The 19215-nt window shown below is 42.6% G+C and overlaps 1 long non-coding RNA gene across 2 annotated transcripts in view; it reads right to left on the bottom strand.

Moving 5' to 3' along the window:
- LOC135419933 (uncharacterized) overlaps positions 1-18812 on the bottom strand; it is an 88154-nt gene extending 69342 nt beyond the window's left edge. For both annotated transcript variants that reach the window (XR_010433211.1, XR_010433212.1), the window contains exons 1-3: positions 18755-18812; positions 11545-11617; positions 11345-11454 (exon numbers count right to left, since the gene is read on the bottom strand). This is a non-coding gene — a long non-coding RNA (uncharacterized LOC135419933). The remainder of the gene's footprint in view (positions 1-11344; positions 11455-11544; positions 11618-18754) is intronic.
- Positions 18813-19215: the final 403 nt, after the last annotated feature.

Below are 19215 nucleotides of genomic sequence, written 5' to 3'. Positions count from 1 at the left end.
GGGAGGTTGTTTCACAGGTCCCTGTGAATAACACTGTGAACGCTCAGGCTTTGAGCAGAGGAAGCCACTGCCCTGAAGCAGCCTCAGAGGTACTTTCTGGACATTTTGTGCAACAAATTTTTCATCACAGAAAGGAAGTTTTGGGTTTGTTTTTTTTTTTTGGGAGGGGTGTCCAAAAGCAGTAACCCATTTTGGTAATTTTCTAGCACTGACAGATTAATTCAAAAGGCTCAAAATAAATAAGTAATGAAAACAGAGTCTGAGAACTGATTCAGAAGGAGTCTTGTTGGTTTTGTGGTTTGGAAAAGTATTTCAGAGGTTTTGGGCAGAAAGCCCATTAACTGAAACATGCAAGTTAAATGCTGTAAATCCAGATCTTATGCTCAACACACAAATCCTCTTTAAAACAAACTGCTGTAACTGGAATAGTCTTTAGGTATAAGCAGCGTGTTCCCCAAAGGCTGTTGGATTTATTATGACTGTATCAGCTGCATAAGAAGATTCTGTCCCTACAACTTTTTGCCATCTGAAAGTTAGAAGCACATCTCTACTCAAGGTAACAACCTGAGGACAAAAAATAAAATATTTAGGTCAAATTCTTCACAAGTTTGAATTCAATTCAGTGCTGTGTTTGCCTTTGCATTTCCTCGTTCAGTTCCCCTGACCAGCAGTGTGAGCTGTGGGGAGAGCACGTCCCACTGGACATTCACCCACTCCTGCATGAGCAGAGATGCCAGAGCGTGCAGGACAGCCCAGACTGAGCCAGACCCCCAAATCTGCCCCTTGCAAAGTACCTCCGTGGATGAGAGCACGAACAGCAGCAAACAGTGTGGCTGTGCCAGATCCAGGGGCAGGCCCGTGTGCTGTGGGGCAAAGCCAGAGCCACACAGCCCTTGGCATTATCTGCCTCACATGTTTCAGTCCTCGCCCTGAATGTATTTGTTGCTTGTAATGCCACCTAACCTGGCATGTTTCTTTCCAGCCTCCAGCAAGTTGCACAGAGAAGAAACAAATTAATGGCAGCAGCCAATAATCTGACTTTTATTTACACTGGTGAAAAATAGGGGTAAATTTTGAGTGTGGAACAAGTACAACTAAGAGCAGCATCACAACCCGTGTCCCCAGTGCCCAAATCCTCCAGAGTAGTGCCATGTGTGGTGAATTGTTTGACATAATATTGAGTGAAGATAAGTTTATAGAAATAGCAGTACCTTGAAAAGGGTTTCTAATACCTGGCTTTTGAAAGTGCCTTTTTAGAGGGTTTTGGTCTGTATCTCAGAAATCTGCATTTACCCATGAAGCTATTTAAAACTCAAACAAGCCTTTAATCTTAATTCTATTGAACAGAAGGGAGGCAACAACTTCATGTTAGATCAAGGATATGGACCTATAAACAGTAAGCAGCTGAGTTTATTTTTTAGAAAGATCTCTTCTGTTTTCTGCTCACGGACTGCCCTAAAAACATATCCCTGCTCAATTCCCAGTCTGACTGACTTCCAAAGCCAGCTACATTAAAGGTTCAGTTTTAGCTAATCAGGCAGACAGCACCACTGTCCCTGCAGCTCTTCTGACTCCTAATCAAAACCATTCCACAGTTCTTCATTTAGATACACAAGAAAAATATCACATTTCTACAAAACCACAGAGAGACCTCAGCAGCTGTTAGTTTCTAGATTAGTAAACTGTAATTGGAAGGTAGCTGCTGATCCCAACTCATTAGCAGAACCTCCACACACACTGTGGATGGCTGCCTGCCACACTCCTCAGTGCAAACGGACCAGCAAAGAAACACTTTCTGAAGACCAGAGATAACAGAGGTCACCAGCATTAGGATCAAGGTTCCAGATAATGTTCAAATTAGAGGCCTTCAGGTGCAATGAAGCCCAGCTGGCACACACTGGAGTGATAATCTAAACATAATCCACAACCTGCCAAACCAAAGACTGAATTAATTTTAACACTGAGAGGCTACATAAAAGACCAGAGATTACTGAACTCCTAATTACTGAATTTGATTACCCTGGAAACAGCGTAGTTATTCACTTCATCTTATCACCCTCAGCTCTGCTCTGGACAGACACAGGTTTGTTGAACTGGTGCTGTATCTCAAATTAAGCCTCTGCACGATTTGGCACGCAGCAGCAACCTTGGCTGAGAGGCTGAAACACTGTCAGCTAGATAACCTACCCAGATCTTTTAGTTCTGCAGAATATGGAGTTCCCAGAACAGGCTGCCTCACAAGGATGCTGCCACGCTTCCTCAGGCGCTACATAACCAAAGAACAGTCGTGTCCTTACAGGGCTTTGGCTTCTTTATTACTGACTGCACCTAAAATGGAGAGTACTAAAAAAGAATAGGCAAAAGTAACAACTTAAATAAAAATCTAGGAAGATTCGTGTTTAACTAACATCAATTTTAGATTTATCATAACTAGTTTACCCAGGCCTAACGCACTAAGTTACTCTGTTAAAACACAGCTCAGTGTACTGACAGTGACATTCTCTACAGCTCCAAATAAAAAGTCTGTTCGTGCATTCCAGGAATTGAAAAGCAAACTACTTAAAAAAGAAATTACCAAAAAATACAATACAAGAATGTTTTGTTCATTTTTTAAGGTAAATTGTTGCAAAAAACCTTGTTAATATATTTAAAATAAATCCACATTTGATTCATGTCCTTTTTTACTTAGAACACAGAATCATGCACACAAAAATGTTTCATTACCACATTACAGTGATGCAATAATCTTCCTTCTTCCACCTGAAATTAAGGTGAAGCCACCCCTTTAAAATTTCTCATTGCTTATTGAATCAAGCATTGCTGTTATGCTCACACTTTCCTCTTTCAATAGAGCCTTTTTAAAACAAAAAATTTGCTCCCCAAAACACAACAACCCACCGTGATATGCCCAAGTCCTTTGGGCAACCACATCATCAGCCGACCTCCAGAATCCAATTCATTCCCTTCAAGGTTTGGTGGGAACATTTAACAAAATTTAGGAATTCTGCCTAAATTTTCTACGCAAATTTGCACTTTATTACCAACACATCTTCATTAGAAGCACAAGGTGAGCAACACTAAAATACTGTCTTGCTACACCATTTTAACTCAATCTCTGTTCCTGCTGGTTTAAAGCACCTCCTTCACAGACAGTATGAAGCACTGTCACAAAAAGCACACTCAGGAGATGGGGGATGGAAAAGAAACTTTACAATCAGGTCCCAAGGATGACAAATCCTGTGTTCAAATGTAAGAGATTAGGATTCAAGGCAGAATCTTTGAAGTTCATTCAGTGCCATACAAATAGAGTTAAAGTTATTCAGGAGTTAGAAAGTCCTCCTCTCAAAAGTTTACCATCTTAAAAAAAAAGATAAAGGAGGTACAGTTTCTCAGAAATCTATAATTATTCTTTCCATAGGCAAGGAATGTGAGCATGAAGGAACCAGGATTTGTTTGAGGTTATGAGAAGTTGTAGAATAGAGACAAGGAAACAAGTTGAGTCTTCTGAGACCTAACTCACAACTGAATTTTCAGAAAATATGTTGGCAATATACACAAATATTTAAAAATACTCTAGAGGACTCTTATGGGCTACTCCCTTCAAAAGAAAAAAACAAAATGAAGATGCTTCCTGTCATGCTCCCCCGCTTTTATTGCCCCACCCCATTTCATAAATCCTGAAATTATCCAATTTGAGCATTGCTCATTATTTAAAAAGTAAGAAAATTTTGGCACAGCAAGTGTTCTCACAAGCAATCTCACATATTTTCAGACTATCTCACAGTTTGTGAAGTCCCCAGGGCAAAAACATGGAAATAAAAAGCACTTTAAACAATCAAACAAACACAAATATGCTGTAAAATGAGCACGGCCTTTGCAATGATTATGCTTATAATTTCTTTTTAAAAAGCAAATGCTATCACCAGATTCATCCTCTTATTTTGATAAAACACTCTACAGCTCTGAACTGCCAGTCAAAAATTCACATCCCATCTCCAAATTCCATGTTGATCCCTTCAGCTTCACTTACTGAGATTAAATGCCCTTCACAGCAACCACAAGATTCAAACATTTTACCCACCCCCCTGAGCAAGGGCAATCCTGCAGGGGTACCTGCTGGGCAGGCAATCCCCCTCAGCCCAGCCCAGCTCCAGGTGGGACTGAGCAGAGGACATTGCTCCCTCTCCCCTGCTGAAGCTTTGCCCTTTTCCTCTCCAAGGGCACATGCAGGTCTCAGGTTTCCCTGGACATCAGGCCTAGGAAAGTACAGCCAGTGTCCTACTCCAGACCACCCTCTGGGTTCAAACCCTGCTCCTTTCTCCCTGGGGGTTCTGGTGGGCATCAAGTTGAACATGAGCCAGCAGTGGATTCTCAGCACAAAGAGGGATTATGGTATCCTGGGCTGCACCAGGCAGAGCATCAGGATCAGGCCAAGGGAGCTGATCCTTCCCCTCTACTCAGCGCTGGAGTGCTGGGTCTGGCTGTGGGCCCCAAGTGCAGCAGGGACATGGACATACTGTAGGGAGCCCAACAAAGGGCCATAAACTTGATTAAAGGACTGGAGCACATCACATATGTGGAAAGGCTGAGAAAGCTGGGACTGTTCCACTTGGAGAAGGGAAGGCTCCAGGAGTTCTCACCCACACATACCAACACCTGAACAGGAGTGTTGAGAAGATGGTGCCATGCTCTTTTCAGTGGTGCCCAGTGAAAGGACAAGAGTCAACAGGCACCAACTGAAACACAGAAGGTGTTGAACATAAGGAAATCCTTTGTTATCATGAGGGTGACTGGCACAGGTTGCCATGGAGTTCATGGAGTTCCCACTATTGGAGGTATTCAAAAGCCATCTGGACACAGTTTTGGGCAACCAGCTCTAGGTGGCCCTGCTTCAGCCCCCCTGCTGAAGATGACCTCTAGATGTCCCTTACAGCCTCCACCACTCTGTGACATATCTCAGTATCCTTGCTCATTCCAAAGCTGAAAAAAGGAAACCACACCCTCAGACACTTCAGGAAAAAACTGTGGTGCCTGATGCCTGAGAGCCACTGCAGGTATCCAGAACATTGCTGAGCACAACAAAAGGTGATGTGGGTGCAACAGCCCACTGCTGCTGTCCTACAGGCTCAAGGTCTCACCCACACAAGTGCTATCAGGAACAGTAAAAGATCCCTTGCACCACCAAGCTGGGCAGTAGCAAGCTGAAATCTAGTTAGACTCGAGACATGCACCTGAGTGCAATGTGGGAAGCAGCTCACTGCCTAAGGCTGCTGTAATGAGCCAGGAGTATCAGAACTGGAAACAGAATCAGCCAGGCTGCAGAAAAACGTTCTTTCAGGCTCCTCTGACCTACGGAAGAAATCACCTTTCCCACTCGAGGCAACTTCCTCGCAATCATATGGAACTTAGAGAGAGCAATGCCCTTTACCACAGGACTTTACAAATATCAACTGTCAAAATGCTTAAAATTATATATTCCAGAAACAGTGTAAGGCATAAGAAGTCAAATTTTCCATTGTCTTGAAACTCTAACAACCACTTAAACCAAGTAAAAATGGAAGTATCTGAAAAACTTCGTATGTGAACATACATTGAAAACTGAGCCCACTATGGACTGTAAAACAGCAATGATCAGTCTGAAGTACACATGGTTTGTACCGAATACTCATTTTGTCCCCATTTGTCATGCAATCCTTCATGTAGCTGCTGACAGCAACACATCAGAGTTCTTACTGAACAGGAGCAAATTCCTCTTCAGACCTGAGCAAGACAAAGTCAACAGGCCAGCAAACTAAATGGAGGTCACAAAGAAACACACCCCTCCACACACACACACTGCCCCTAACCACTGGGCAAGAAGAGATTTAAAAATGCAAATTAGATCTCCAGATAGAAACAAATCATTAAAAGTAGAAAACCTTTCAGCCCAGTACTTTAACTTCAAAATGACATACAGTTTAATGTTGGCACTATAAAACCTCAGTGCTGTTTTTAACTTGCCATTCTGCTCTCCCCTCAGATTTACTGCAGTGGAATTGAACCAGGGTTATAAAGAGCATGAGTAGTTAAAAGAAATTCTATTTGATCCTGGAAATAGTTTCAGAATGGACAATTAAATCCATTTTTCCAGCAACTTAGATAGTCTCAGCAGTCAGTGTTGTAATTTGTTGTAAAGCCTACCACACATGAAATATCGTGGCTATCAGCTTCTGGCTTTTTAATGGTGTGATGCCAACCACAAGAGCTCTTTAATGAAGCAAAGCATAAAAAGACCAGAAAAAGAACATTTTTCATCTTCATTTTTCAAATCTGAAAAATCCTCAGACTCTCAAGATGAAAGACACCATGAAGAGGACTTTTATATTAATTGTCCATGATATGCAATTCAAACATTCCTACAGATTTGCTAATCTCAGAGTTATATTAATATAATAATGATTTAGGACAACCAGGAAAACTGAATATGGATCAAACAAGACTTTCAAGAAGTCTTCTTCTGTGGCCTGGGCAGGGGGATGGGACAGAAACATCTGACACTTGTTTGGCTTTTCCAAATCTGGATGGAGCATTTTGTTCCTCCCAGACATAACCTCTGCTCTCCTAACGAGGGGTTCTGCTCCTCTCCCTGCATCCTTTCTCTCACCTGGATTGAATGAAGACATACTGTGGATTTCTGCAAAGTATCAAGTGAAGGCAGCTCCCAATTTAACACGTACTATAACACTGCAAAATCGGAAGGAGAATTCCAAAAGGGAAACACAGCTTAGTGCATGAGGAAGATTCATTCTTATAAACATACACACATATATACAGAATCACAGAATCATTTAGGTTGGAAGACTTTTAAGATCATCAAGTCCAATCGTTCCCCCAGCACTGCCAAGCCCACCATTAAACCATGTCCCCAAGTGTCACATCCACGTGTCTTTTAAACCCCTCCAGGGATGGGGTCTCCACCACTGCCTCGGGAAGCCTGTGCCAGTGCTTCTTTCCATGAAGAAATTTTTTCTAATATCCAATCTAAACCTACCCTGGTGTGATTTGAGGCTGTTTCCTCTTGTCCTATCCCTTGTTCCTTGGGAGAAGAGGCTGACCCTCACCTCACTACAACCTCCTGCCAGGTAGTCATAGAGAGCAATAAGGTCTCCCCCCAACTCCCTTTCCTCCACGCTAAACAACCCTCCTCAGTACACAGGTCATGCTGACAGCAGTGTAGTTCCCTAGATCCTCCTTCTGACCCTTCTTGTAGATGGGGATCACAATTGCTCACCTCCAGTCGACTGGGTCCTCCCCAGTGAGCCAGGAGTGTTGGTCAGTGATGGCCTGAGCTCAGTGAGCACTTCTGCCAGCTCCCTCAGCACCTCAGGTGGATGTCAGCCAGCCCCACACACCTGTGTGTGTCTAAGTGGTGAAGTAAGTCACTGAGCATTCCCCCTTGGATTATGGAGCTTCGTTCTGCTCCCTGTCCCTGTTCTTGCAGCTCAGGGGGCTGCATACCTGGATAAAAATTGGTGTTACTATTAAAGGCTGAGGCAAAAAAGGCTTTAAATACCTTAGCTGTTTCCTCACTCTTTGTCAGTATATTTTTCTCTGCATCCAATAAAGAACAGAGATTCTCTTTAGCCCTCCTTTTGCTGTTAATGTATTTACTTTTTACTGTCTTTTATGGCACCAGCCAGACTGAGTTCCTGTTGGACTTTGGCCAAACTACATAGTACATATATATGTGTGTGTGTATAATACTGCAGAGGCAGAATGAACCCACATTCTTCCTCTTCCGTTCTTCCAAGCCCGAAACTCTTAGCAGCAACAGATGAAGAAGGTGAACAGGAGAGAACATAAGAGGCAATGCCAGACAGAATTAGTGTGGACAGCCATGCCACGTGTTGGTGTCACACTGGAGGGTCACACTAAGTCTACACACTCCAAAGACATTTGAGGTCAACTGTAGGGGAAGAGGTTTTAATTGTAACTGGCAAGCTGTTTTAATCAGGCCTATCTGAGCAGATACTGCCTTAGAAATATTTATTAGATACACTCCAGAACTCATGTAATTAACAAAATTGAGTAAGATTTTTGTAACAATTTAATTTTAGAAGCACTCCAACTCACACCAGATTAGCAGATCAGAGTCTGTCCTTTCATAACTGACACATTCAGCAACTTGTTTAGTGCCTTGTCTGACACACAGGATTTCTGACAGCACACAGCCTTTCCTCTTCTATTGTGCTTTCCAGCTGAAAGAGGGATCATACAGAAGCTGCTCAGCTGAACTTTACCCAGAGCTGTCCTACCAAGCTCCCTCTGCTCACTGATGGAAAATACCATCATATGCTGGTATTTTTCCAGCTGGGTTTGAAGGTTACCTGTTGTCAAGCACTGCAATAGTCAGGTATGACACTGAAAACTGTAACCTCTGCAGGATGGCAAGAAATAAAACAAAACACAGCTGTCATTTTCAGAGCTTCAGTTCTCCACCCCACCTTTAGTTCAGGAGTTTAAATTCTTTTAAGTGAAGCATCTTGGACTGCCCTAGAGCTGCTTCTGAATCTTAGCTGATGTCTGGATGGGGTTCACTACTCAAAGGGCACATTATCAATTCCTGATGTCCAGAAAGAGAACTGTGCGTGAAATTTTCAATCTCCATCTCAGGACAAAAAACACAGTCAGGAGCATCCTGAGGGAAAAAATATTACATAGCAGTCCCCACGTATGTACTCAAAACTCTGACTGCTTGATGTCTCTCACTATGTATTACAGAATCTAAATTTATCAGTAAAAGCCATAACCTTTGGCTAAAGAAAATTTAAGGATCAAAGGAGCAAAGGAAAAGGATGATAAATTCAGTGGGATCTTCTGTATAACATCAGACAGGAATTTTGCTCTACACCTCCTGCAGCCAGTGGGCTGCCTGAAAATGAGGTTTTCAGTGCAAATATTACAGCCACAAGATTAACTCTTAAAAATGTGCTTAGTTTCAACTTGTCCACCTTCAGTGCTCAGCAGAGGTCTGTGCTGTTCAGAAAGGCAGTGCAGCCATAACATTTCTCCAGGTGACATCCATGCACACACACCAGTCATGCCCCTGCTCACACACATGCACAGCACAAACCCAGACGTGCCGGTGTCTGCCTGTGTCCACAAAAGCTGTCACTAATTCCGTGAAATATTAGAGCAGATGACAGCACCAGTCAATTTGAAAGCTTTAACTGCCCAAGCACTGGTATCCAGCTACCATGCTCATTCCTTACCACTCCTCTCTTGATGACTGCTCCATTATTCAAGGGTCAAAGGCTCCGATTTAACCCGACAGAGAACAGAATGAAACCTATCTGCAGAAAATGTAAGTGGTAAAACTAATTCACTGTCCTATTGCAGAATACTGGAACATTTATTTTTAAAACTGCACTGATTCAAAACCTCTAATTTACTGTGACATACAAATGCCAGGATCTACTCAGCCTTAGATTCTCGTGTTCTACAGACCACACAAATACTGGCCAGAGCATTAAAAAATGTAGGCAAACACCAAGACAAGGAGGAATCAAGGAATGAGAGAAACTACAGCAGCCAGTCTGACACTTATCAAAGCAGACTGTAAGGCAAAGCACTGTCAACAGAATTTTTCAGGCATTGAGGCAAAGTGTTTCAAGGTCAGAAATCAGAAAGTGGCTCAACCAAGCTGCATTTGAACAACTTACTAGAAAAACAACTTTGCAGAAAATTTGCAAGGAATAATTTGGTGGAGTTTGTCGTCTTGCTGCAAGTTGCAGCAATGACTATGTGTCACACTGGGGAAGCTGAGATGAGGCTTTATTAATTTATGCACTGAGATGAGTCATTGCAAGATTCTGCCATGCAGAACATTTGGTCTTGACAATCCCCTCCTAACCCCATGTGCCAAAAAATGTTTGTGGAAGGCTGAGTTTGTTCTGTAAGTACTAAAGCACTGGCTGCCTTGTATCGTGAACAATAGAAATACACACTTATACTGTGAACACAATAGTGTTTCCAGCAATTGTGCCTCATCTTACTAGACAGAGCAGAAAATGCTTAAACAGTCCTTTACTTGCTGCTTCAGTGTGTTTCACAACTGAATTCCCCTTCCTCCCACCTCACATTCACTGCTCATTTTCTTTCTAAGCTGATCATGCTAATGATATTTAAAGTCATATCACATTTTTCACCCTCGTCTGTTTGTGTGGGTTTGAAACTGGACAAAGACTCTCTCATACCTACTTTAAGAACATTTTATTTCTCTTGTCTTCGTAGCATGTGTTAGGAGTGTGATAAAGTGGATCTCTATCAGCACTTTCCTCAGTATTTAGATGAGATCATTTTGACAAGCAAGGCAGAGGCAGAACTTCCAGAAGAGATCATTAAAAATGATGCTGTTGAATGCCAAGGAAATCCATTCTAAACAGGTCTCACTGTCACACAGGCTATGGACCATCACGAGCAAGTCTTCACCATATACATTACCAGCTTTCATTTTAATAGCCTAGATGCTGACTGTCCCTTTGCTCATCCTTTCCTCCCAAAGTGCTCTATTTTCCAACAAATCTTACCTTATTCCAGAATTCGGCCCACCTCCGATCTCAAGTCATCATTATGAGGAAGGTTATCAAGATAATTAGAGGGATAGGGCACCTCTCCTGTGAGGAAAGGCTGAGAGATTTGGGATTGTTCAGGCTGGAGAAGGGAAGGCTTCGGGGTGACCTAACTGGGGCTTTCTAGTACCTGAAGGGAGCCTGCAAGAAAGATGGAGACTATTTACAAGCACATGGAGTGATGGGACAATAGGGAATGGCTCCAACCTGAATGAGAGATGATTAGATGAGATATCTGGAATAAATTCTCCACTGTGAGGGTGGTGAGGCCCAGGTTGTCTAGAGGATGCTGTGGATGCCCCATCCTTGGAAGAGTTGGATGGAGCTCTGAGTAACCTGTTTTAGTGCAATTTGTCCTTGTCCATGGCAGAGGGGCGGAATAAGATGATCTTTAAGGTCCCTTCAAAGCCAAACCCCTCAATCATTCTATGATTACTTTTATTGAGATCAGCAATCTGAACCACATTAGACTGACAGTCCTGGAGAATCAGCCTAAAACACCATTGTTAAGGTGCATGATAAACAAACAGTCACTGCAGTCAGGTTTAGCCTCAGCTATATTCTGAAATGTTACCTTCTGGGATAGGTTCTCTATAAGCCTTCTCTTCAATGAGTTCTCAGAAACCCTTGGAAACACAGTAAACAGAGTAAAAGCAAAGTAAAAGGTAGATAGTGTGCACTCTATAGCATCAGTCCAGTTTGTGCATGTGTTAAATATATATTGAAATCCAAACCTCTGGGAAAATGATGTTATTCGGCAAGGCACTTGCACACACACATGCCAAGGAGCACTGCATCCAGCAGACATCCTGTGCTGGCACCACAGCTCAAGTGTGAGGTTATCCTGGATGATGGGGAAAATGTATAATGTGAGAAAGTTTAATACTGTCAGGTACAGCAGGGACCAGGACAGAGATTACACATTCAGCCTTACCTTTGTCGCTTCCCCAGTGCTTTTGACAACCCTTAAAATAGCAGTCTTTGGTGAAAAGCATAAGTCTTCACCTCTGCAAAAAAAAAAAAAAAAAAACCTGACATTTTATTACTGATGTCCTTTTCCACAAGAGGTGGAAGAATGTCACAGCAGATCTAAATACATTCTGCATGTAACTACGGTTGTGCAACTGTACATTTTATGATTTAAAGAACAGTTTTCAGCAAAACTACATCTCAACTATTCCATTTTCCTTTATAAGGAAAGAACTGCAAACCATGTGCCTGCCCCCACAAAAGTGTAACTGGTAACAGATACTGCACACAGAACAGAACTTGCTGAAAACACTTTCAAATCACTTAGAAATATAAATGCCATACCCTTTGTCTCATTTTGTAGTGGTATGATTGTGTCAGAGCACATAAATTCCTTTCCAATTTATTTATTTACTAGTACCTTTGCAGATTTTAATTTTGTTGACACCTGCACCTAAAAATGATAAAAGTACACCCATTCTGCCTCTCCCACGAGCTTATTCTAATGCATATGAGGGCAATTACTTCTTGACAACTCTCTGATGAATTATTGTGCTCTTTGCTAAGCTTGTCACATTGATCACTGGCCAGCAATACAATTAATAAAGTATTGCTGTCCACACAGCACATTAATAACTAACCTGAACTAGAGGTGGCAAGTCTGATAGATCCAGTAGATTTTAATCTTTCCTACCCTGCCACCTTGGGAGATTAAAGGAAATCTCCAAGACAGTCTCCACATGCCAGCACTGGGTTCCACAACATCCCAGCCAGGGTTACCAACCTGAGACCTGATTAATGAAACGCAGTTGGACACTTTAAGCTTCATTTCCAAATGTTGCACTGCCTTGTGGTCAAAACATTATTTATTTATTTATTTCTCCTTCCCATTTATATTTCTGAAAGGTAGAATTGATTAAAATCGTCAGTCCAACCAGAATTCATTAGAAAATAATGGCCATAAATTCAGTGCACTCTGAAGCGTTGCTTAATAATTCCATAACATTTAGAATGGAAACAATCAATCTAGGAAAGGTCCTACCCCTTCAATACAAAAACAAGGATGAATTAAAGTTCAGTCATGAGCAGCAAGTCTGGAGCTTTCCCACAAAATTTTAGAGTAATTTTAATTGGTGCTTTTAGAGTTGTCCTAACAAGCAGGCTTTAGGCAGAACATTTTTGGATTTCTAGGATATATGTTCTTTTAGTCAAGTTCTCAGAAGAGAGAAAGTTCATTTGGTATAAAAGTGTTTTCAAAAACACCAGCAAATTGCTCTGTCATCCTTGGAAATATCTCTGCTTCCACTCTGCATTATGAGAAAATTTCAATTGCATCTCAGGCCTTGGACCAACACCCAAAATGTCCACATCAGGATCTCTCCTTTTGTCTGTCCTCAGCTTTGGCTTAGCTTCCAGTCATTTGAGGCTGATCATTCCTGGCAGCCACCAGGAAATATGGCACAAGAGAGAGTCTCCACTGGGATCAAATAATCACCCCTCAGTTGCACTGGCTTTACTGAGCAGAAGCAACACAGGAGAGTTAAAACACAGTAATTTAAAAAGAATGTGATATTCTCCCTTCTTTTAGAGACATGAAAGGCAAGGAAAATGCTTGAAAGCAGCTCACTAGTCAATCAACCCAGCCCAGTGAAATGGCATGAAAAAGGGCTCCCTATCTCTGCCAGAGCCCAGCAGGTGGAAGGGCCCTGATTCACAGGCTTCCAGGCAACAAGTAGCAGGCTGTCCCACCACTGGGACTGTTCATCTTCAAGAGGCACTTCATATCTTCTGCACTTTATTTCCAACTTTAGAGATTTTGTAATACCAACACCTGGCACAGAACTGTTCTTATGCACACATGAGGATATTTATAACTCATGAGTCAGTAAAAGAATTACCAAAGACCACACACACACATTGAAAAAAAACCCCAACTCACCAGTGAGATTCAGAATATCTAATGAATCCACTTAGTTGGAATTCCTTAATTGCTTTGCTAATGGGTAAAAAAAACCAAACCATCCTAATATGAGAACTTCAATTCCAGAAAAGATATGTAGCTACCTAAAGACTACAGAAAACCCAAATATTAGAAAATGTTTCCTTTCCCAAAAGAATATACCAAGTATCTGGAACTGTTTGATAGAAATTAGACAAACCTAACATTGTTGAACATCATCCAACATGGACTGAGGACTGTTACCAATGTATTTGCTCAGTACTTTAAAGGTGCATTTTTCAAAGCTGAAAAAAAAGAAAAAAACAAAAACAAACAAAACAACTTAGTGCAGTGACAAAGATAATTTACAAGCACAAGGCAATCTCAGACCTCTAAGTGATGACTACAATCCCAATATTACAATTTCACGATCAAAAGGATTAGTTTGTCCAAAACAGAGAAACGGCATCAAGATGGGACAAAAATTAAGGGCAGGAGGAGTAACTAAGATATATAAAGTGCTACTCTGGAATAGTCACAGCCCACCAGAAACACTCAGAGGAACCCATCAAGAGTGTATCAATGCCTGCAACGATGTGCCCAGCACCAGGTTCAAAGCTGTTTGTGGTAAGACAGTTACAGCAAGGAAGCTGGGGAGGGGAAGCTGAGGCCAAAGAGGCCACGATTTATTTCAACATTATGAGTAATAAGTCTCTGCCACAAGTTACCACCTGAAGACTCTTGTTTACCTGCCTTCAGATCAAGAGTGGTGTGTGCCTGCCACACTCCAGCTGGTCACAGTGCAGACCCCACGCCATGTCCTGTGACACCAGGGCAGGATCCTCACGTGCACTGAGGTGGTTCTGCACTAGCAATCCCTACCAGTGCACCTCCAGTAAATTAGGACCCAAAGAGGGCATCAAAGGAGGTGCAGTTAAACCCCCTGTAACATCTCACTAAGGCAACCACAGCCCTTCCCCAGGCAGAGGTTCCCCCTGCCCGGCCCTGCACCGTCTGGCGCAGCCCACGCGCTGCTCACATCTCCAAACAGCTCCCAGGTGGGTCTGACCTGCCTTGTCCTGCGTCACAGACATTCTCTTACCACTCTCCCTTTTTGAGTGGTCTGCCTGACATCTCTCTACATGAAACCATTCCAACTGTCAAGTGTTTCCTAAGCACCAGGACTGTTCAGCACACCACCTCAGGCAAGGAGCAGATCCCCCCTGAGCTCTCTGTTCCAGCTGATAAGCACAGTCCCACTGAAACACCTGTCCCTCCTCAGGCTCTCAAGGTACAGAAAGCCTTAGGATAAAGCTTCCTAGGCAACCTGAAGTGCTGCAGTCCTGTCCCAAGGTTATGGCTGACAGCAGCCTGCTCAGCTGTGGAGAGAGATTTGCTGTCTATTAGCTTATCTCATTGTGAGCTAAGCCCAGCTCATGGTCCAGGAGTGGATTATACCCACAGGCAGTTTGCTAAGGATGTTCTCAGCCTTCCAAAACCCTCCAGTCTTCAATACTTTGCTTCACAGTGCCGGGAATGGACGCTGTGCCATCAGGCTGTCTTGCTATAGTATTTTTAATTATGCTTTATTTTGCCTTTGGTTTCAAGGGCATGTTTAACACCCTTAAGCTAACACAATGGGATATCTTATTTGTCTATTTACATTACATTAGAATAAAAGTGACATAGCAGAGGCAATGTGGATTTTGGAAGCTTCTTCTCATTCTGTTTTAATAGAAAAGTTTAATAAGGGAATCTTGACTTTCAGTAATGAAATGAAAGTCTATCGAAGTGGCATAATATACTGGCAGTGGATTGAATCACAGTTTGCACTTAATTACAAAGATGGCATTGATAAGATTACCCATGCAAATTAGTTATCTTTTTCCTATGTGTTTAAGGATTGCAGAACCAAAAGATATTTGTACTGTAAATTGTGAATGAAAATACAGCAGCACCCAGCCATAACACCAGTTAAAATCATCTGTTAGGAGTGTGCCTTAAAAGCATTTTCCTTATAATGGACCACTTTACCAGCTTAGTGTACCAATTCAGCTGCAGAGATTCATTCTACCATGAAATTTTGCATGCAAACTCTTCTGGAGAAAATAATATGCATGTTAAATGTCACTAGAAAGGATTATCATGGGAAACAAACTTAGATGGCCCACTGAGGATGGATAGATAGGAGCTGGCAGAAGGAATAACCAAACTGACAATCCTCTAAGATGGCAGAAGCCTCAGAAAAAAGTACAGCATTAAATTCCAGACATTCCTATCAGGTGTCCAGAGCACAGGCAGTACAAGGGCAGCAGGAACTGGTGAGATAGCTCAGTGCCAAATGCTGGCGTTCAGAAAGAGGAGTCTGTTGGGGCAAACCATTTATCCATTGGCCTGGAAGTCTTGCCATCAAATTAGAAATGGCTAAGTCCCATATCCAGTTTTATACAACCTGTTCTCCTTATTTGGCTAATTTTTTTTCCAAGGGAAGAGAAAGAAAATCTGACTCCAGGAGCTATACAGGAAAAGCAACATTTACAAACTTTTCCAAGGAGGCAGTTAAAACAATCTCTTTCCAAATGCATTTGTTCTTTTGGTTTTCTGAAAGGGCTGTTGAAGGCAGTTGTCACAGCAGGAGAGTCACAAAACACTCTCTAGCAGTCACTCCTGCAACAGTCAGAGGAAGAATTTTTTCTGAGTGCAAACAGGTAGGATGCAGTGATGACAAGTGAACTAGAAGGTGATATTCTACTTTCTATCAACGTGTGCTCTCTGCAAGGCCTAGCAGAAGTGGGTCCTATCAGCTCACGGGGGGGGGAGTGTTGTTGCACTGTCCCACTCAAGATGTTTTTATGTAGGGACACAATTTTTAATCAACAAAACGTGCTCAGAGAAACCCAAACCAACCCATTACTACCGGGAAGGCACCGTCTTGAAAAGACTTTATGGGTATTGCAGAATGCTTGGGACAAACTTCAGTTAAAGCAGGCAATGAAGGAGTAGGAATATATGGTTTGAGTTTATGTAACTCTCCCTTGTAATCAGCTACCAGTTGTTTCAAATGGGAATACTCATAAGAACAGGATATTTGAGTAACAGAACCTTTGTCTAACATCCTCTGTCTGCAGGAAAGCATCAGACCACAAGAACAAAGATTCCCACCAAGACACTTGTCCTGATAATTCTGTGGCTTGAAACTCGTGCCTGAGGCATCTCTAGGTCTGGGGTAGCTTAGAAAACATTAAGCATTCTGGTCCAGCTACTAAAAAATGCATGTTTTCATGTCTGCTGCCATGTGCAAAGAACTGAGAGGCAGAAGGTGCCCCCTCTTTGGCTGAGACCTGCAGTCACTACGGGTCCTGCTCACAGCAAGTATTAAAATGCAGAATAAAGCACAGCATCTTTACTGTCACAGGACTCTGATCCCCAGTAGCCAGACTAGTTCAATTTTGGCAGAGCTCAATGAGGCAGGACATGAGAGATGACTGGCATGACCAGAGATAGCACCCACTCTAGCATGGAAGTGCCTGGATGCAGCTGGCACAAGAGCTGCATGTGGAAGGAAAGGATATTTTGGAAATAACATGCTTTTAATCACCAGCTGAAGTAAATTAAAAGGGGCTAGCCTTCTAAGATTCCTTCAAGTTATTTTTGGTGAGCAAATGCCCTCACAGGCAACAGGAATTCTTCCCTCTGGAAGAATTCCACTCTGTAGAGATTAGTGGAAAGAGGTCTGCAGGAATCTGTTTTAACTCTTATTCTGGGACACCCTGGTGATGTCCTGAACAGCCAGACACGTTATTCCAGCACCCAGGACATGAAAAGATGGGAGCAAGACCCAGGGTCAGTGAGGTATTCAATTAGGTAGATGCTGCCCAAAATCTTTGTCTCAGTGCCTTGGGAAGAGGGAGGCTGTGGGCAACATAAGGAACAGTTAACATTTCTGAAAGGAGGAGAGAAGTGAAGTGTGGCAAGTGACTCAAAAGCAATAACATCAAGTGTTTGTGTCTCAGCCTGTGATGTGTACTACTCCCTGAACCTCTGATAATGACTGGGGAATGAAGAAAACTAAACTAAGATGACACAAAAGCCTTAGTTTTCAAGAAAAAAGTGGCATGTGGTGGTTCAGGTACCTAAGAAAAGCACAGCCCCCCATGATAAGAACTGGAATTGCCTACTCTGTCTTTCAAGTTTAGCTCAGCATCAGTCAGAAGCAGTAAAATAAATGCTCTATATTTAGTGCTCATGACTCACTATAAATTGTGATAGTTTTGATTACATATGCTGCTCCCTGTCTTATAGAGTTGCCTTGAAAGTTGCCCCTACACAAAGATATCTCTGCAGGAACTCTCACTTGGTTAAAGAGAAACTCCACATGATCTCTTGTGGTGGTACCTTCCCCCCACAGCCCCTCTGGGCTGCTCTGTGACCTCAGGAATTCCCTTCAGGCCTTGGCACCTGTGGAAGGAGCTGGCTGGTGGAGCATCCCGTGGCTGCACTGGGAACTCCTGATTGCTGAGGTGGGAGCAGCACTGACTGTACCGGGGTCTCCTGTCGCCTGGCAAAGGTGGGGGATGAGAGTGGGAATAATCAGCCACCCCTGAGAGCCTTGGAATGTTCCTTACCAGAATTGCAGCCCAAGTGGAACGAGACCATTGTTACCCGAGCTTTGGAAATTCCAGTAATAACCAACCTGGATTGTGACCAGGGTGGAAATTCACTGTGACTGAAGCCAGTCACCCTGTGACCCCATAAACAGTGTCCTAAGTGAGGCTCTTTGAGCACCCCTGGACCACAGTGGGCTGTGACCAGCACCTCCCTCTGAGTGGGGACGCTCAGAGCTCCCAAACCCTCAAGTCTGCAATAATCAGAGGACCCTTGTTGAAAGCTGACAGTGGAGCCTTGGCTGGTATCCCCAGTGCCCTTGGCTGATATCCCAGTGCCCAAAGCTCAACCCTCGGCCACTGAGAATTGCCCACACCTTTAAAGTATTTCACTGAAGTCTAGGGGAATGTTTAACAGGTACCTTTCTACATATATACATATACACACACAAATATATAAATATATATATATACACACACACATATAGACACACACACAAATATATACATATATATAGACAGAAATATCTTCAAGAGCGTACAGGTAAAAATCAGAGCAAAACTTTTTGGCTGTTTGGTAAAAAAAACCTAAAAGTAGATATAATATATATGTATTGTTTTGAACAACTCACCAGCTGCAGGCAGGCAACAGCAGACAATAGATGATCCCAGTTCTTTGCTTGAGCCCTGAAAGTCAAAATGCAAAACAAATTACATAAAAAAAGAATCTGAAAAGAACTCTACAAGCTACTTTGATACTCTGGGCAGCTATGCAAGCACACTGTTAGAGTGACAGGTTATATAAGTGTCTATATAAGTGTCCATATAAGTGCACAGTCTGCCCAAAACTTAGAACTCAGCAGCCAAATACAAGGGTAGCGTGTAGTTCATGAGCATGGATAATTATATCATTGAGTAGGATAATTACAGTAGAAAAAAACCACACAGGAAAATAAGGTGCATATACTAGGAAGCCTGCAACAGAAAAGCATCCACTTCACTCTGAGAGACTGCTGTTTGCCCAGGGTGCTCAAGCAGCACTGCTGCTCATCAGTGTGGGTCGGCAGCTGGGACAGCAGTGTCCTTCCTGCTG

The sequence above is a fragment of the Pseudopipra pipra genome, chromosome 10 (genome assembly GCF_036250125.1).
Source record: "Pseudopipra pipra isolate bDixPip1 chromosome 10, bDixPip1.hap1, whole genome shotgun sequence".
Taxonomy (NCBI): Eukaryota; Metazoa; Chordata; class Aves; order Passeriformes; family Pipridae; genus Pseudopipra; species Pseudopipra pipra.
The sequence above is the reverse complement of the archived record's forward strand: the minus strand, read 5'-3'. Positions and strand labels throughout refer to the sequence as shown.